Source organism: Ylistrum balloti, unplaced genomic scaffold, assembly GCF_031769215.1.
Source record: "Ylistrum balloti isolate Yb309-2 unplaced genomic scaffold, AGI_CSIRO_Ybal_v1 Utg370128, whole genome shotgun sequence".
In the NCBI taxonomy this organism is placed as follows: domain Eukaryota; kingdom Metazoa; phylum Mollusca; class Bivalvia; order Pectinida; family Pectinidae; genus Ylistrum; species Ylistrum balloti.
In genome coordinates, this window is record NW_026782141.1 from 299,709 (window position 1) to 303,466 (window position 3,758).

Consider the following 3,758-nt stretch of genomic DNA (forward strand, 5'->3'; position numbering starts at 1 on the left):
CCATCCGTGTGTTTGTCGATCAGTTCTTTTATTTTGGGGTTATTCACAGTATGAAGTGTACAAAATTTCAGAAATTTCACATGATGATATAGTGTGATTTGGGGATATGCAATAGGGGTTTAAAAGTGCCTAACATAAAGGTTGCTATAACTAAAATAGAACTTTTGGAAACTTTTAAGATACTGTGAAAAAATAAATGATGTATAAATATGGTATAAGTTAATTTTCTTTTATGGTATTATGAAGCAACTTTGACTGAAATCAAATGAGAAAGTGGCTGACAGCTGATTAGGGTCATGCTATCAATGGTCAAGGTCAAATTCTGAAATATTTCACTGGCAAATATAATGTTATAACATTGCCAGAAGTCACTTGGCTACAGGTCAAGGTCACCAGGCCAGAGATAAAAGTAAAATTTTTTAAAGACATTATCAAGCAAAGTTGACCAAAATTATATGAGGAAGTGCATAATCAAAGGTGAAGGTCAAAAGATTTAAAGTCAAGGTCACAATTTCTATCTTATAATTGGTAAAATGTTCATCCAAAATCATTGTCTCTGGGTCAGAGTTCAATATATATCATAGCCATTTTTACTGGTAAATACTTTGTTATGATATTATGGACCAGAAAAATAAAACAGTAAGTGCATTATCAGTCAGATTCATTATCCAAACAATTCATTTCTGAACTGATGAATAGTTCTGTCTAAAAATAATCACAGTTGCTTGGAAATAACTGAAAAATCACAATTCAGCAGAAGGATATAAAAGATATCAAAAATCACAAGGAAGTGATCATACATCACACAACACACAATTGTGTACTTCATTGTTCTCCTAGTTTTAATGTCATAAAAATGTATTTATGATTTTACAAAGTCTATATATATAAAATAATTAAAGTGTGTTTTGAAATTAGAGATTAAACTTGCAGGTTTTGGTGTGCTTTCTGATCTGTTATTACTCTAGTTCGACCTCTGTAATCTGACGATCATTGCTCGTTATCAATCAGCAACAATTCAGCAATTCATGTTTATAGCTCATAAAATGCGGAAATTACAGGAAATGATTTTGATGAGTCACAATAACTTCTACAATGAAAACATGAAGTGGTGGTTGTATTTATTTGGTTCCATTTCCTATTTGAAGTTAATTGTCATTAATATCCTGAAATTCAATATCTAAAATAAAGTCTCAAATATAATAAGCTGCTTTACCAGCATGTCGATTTTTTTTCTGTTTCTATAGTTAACCCATAAAAAGCCAATGTTTGTGAATGAGACTATAGAACAGGTAACAGGAGCTGCAGAATGTAATGGTTCTGAAGAATTAGAAATAGTTTTAGTTACTCTTGATTTGAATACATATTACAGAGGCAAAACAACAATTATCAAGTTGTGTGTAATCGTAAGATTTTAATCAACTTTGTATCATAATTTCATAACAAAATATTAATTAGTAAAATATTAAATATTTGACCTTTTTTCTGGTGACCTTCACCTATATTCAGGCAACTTCTTGAAATATTATAACAAACTCTGTCAGTGAACAAGTTTACACTCTGTCAATCAGTGTCACTTTCGCTGCAGTAAATAACTCATAAAGGTTCTCTGAATACAGAAGGAGAAGTAGGGTCAGTGTGCCACATGCCACCTTACTTGAATCAGTCCTTCAAACAGAAATAGAGATTGATTCAAATATGTGTTAGACCTCGCTGTTGGTGTAAGAGTTCGGCATGATGACATTGATGAACAGTAGTAATCCTTTTCAAAGTGTACTGTATTAGCCAATCAAAACATCTTTACAGTTTAGACCACATTTTGATTAAACTATATCATTTAAAAACATCTTTAATGATTAGTTGTTGCCTTGGAGTTTAATAATATCCACCTATTGTTGCATATATTAAATCACAATATTTTGAATAAACAGACACCAGAATTGACTTCTGAATATGAGTGCAGGCTACAGAGCTGGCAATGCCATGAGACTCTGGCTGTAGCCATATGCGACTATCAGGCCTGTATAAAGATCACTAAATCTCACAGCAAGCACTCGTTAATTAAAACATACATGTACCAGAAACAATATTGCACACAAATAAATGAAACACTGATTTCCATCCTTCATTGTTTTAAATAATTGACAAAAAGTTTCAGTCACCTATATGACCTCGAGGAGAAAACTCCACTCTCAATTAAGATGATAACTTTAAAGTTCAGAATGGAGAAGAGTCTTACTATAAAAACAGGCCTCATTTTGAAAAACACACCAAAGGGATATTTACCGTATAAAGATTATACATTTACTGAAGTTGATAAAAAATTGAAACAGCAGAAAATTGAATTCAGTGATGGATACTTGCATGTACTGAAAAAAAGCTTGGCTTATCATGAAATTGAAAAACAAGGAAGGAAGTTTGTGTATAAGGAAGAATAAAAGATGTGATAAAATGTATTAGTACGGCGTATATGCCACAGTTTAAAGATTTTTAGAGATATGTAAATTATCAGATAAAGTGGATGTCTTTATTTCCTGAGGATCTTTTGACATCCATGGTGTTTATTACTGACGTGTGAACAGGGGTAAGTTTCAGCATTGTCTTGTGACTGTACAAGTATTTATTCTGAAATACCGTACCAACTATATATGAAGTGGTCTATATATATGAATATACATTTTTATAAAACTTTTCCTGATTCTGTAGTTTCTCCTGAATTGTGCTGTTGAACATGTGTACATTGAAATAACTTGTTGACTTAAAATACTCTTTTGATGCATGTATGTACAACTGTAATATATGAGCTGTTAGATTTTAAGTGCATTTAATAATTTCAATACTATATCTAGCAAACATGACAGGTGCTTCCTTGGAGATATGAATGGTGCCTATTAATGGAAATAACTAAGGTCCAAAATGCTGTTTCCATTGTTACACTTACATATTTGTATATTTTGATATTTCTTTCAATAAAATAATCTGAAGCGGGTGTTATACGATATGTATACATTCAATGACTCATGCAAGGTATTATTGTCAGACAGGAACAGGATCTTGTCCTTTAAAGATTTACTGGCAACAAGATTTATTCTTACAAGCAATATCAAGTGTGTTGTGTTATTATGCATAATACTGTACATGTAATTTTCTTTTACAATGTTGATGACATTATCTAATCAGGTTTTCTCAATCAAAATCTACAGGAATAACATTCCTATTTTGCCTAGGAACATTATGTCAAAAATAGCAAAAACTAAACACTGATGTAAAAAGACCTGTTATATGCAAAGCTAGTTTTATTCTCATAAAACTCAAATTAAATGTGTATAAAACTGTGGGTACAATGTAATATAATGTAAGAGACAAAGAAGCTGACTACTTACAGTCATCCATTTTATTACTGTCAAGCATGGAGCCAGTAATTCATGGTTCAGTAAAGACAGGTGATTGTTAAACAAGGGTTTCGGTAAAGTCAGGTGTAAGTCAGTAAACTGTCGTGATCAAATCCAGATTAAGTCACATATTTATAAACTGGTGTCTCTAACACAAATGTCAGTAAAATGAGGTGTCAGTAAACGTCAGTAAAATGAGATGTCAGTATACTCAGTTTCAGTCAACACTGAGACAGCTTTTAAATTGTTGGATATGTAAGTGTCACTTAAAACAGTTTTTATTCTTCATGTGCTCAGGTATTCGTGAAATTGATTGTGTTTTTGTCTAATTGTAGGTGGACAAAGGGGGCCCGCCCTCGCCTGAGA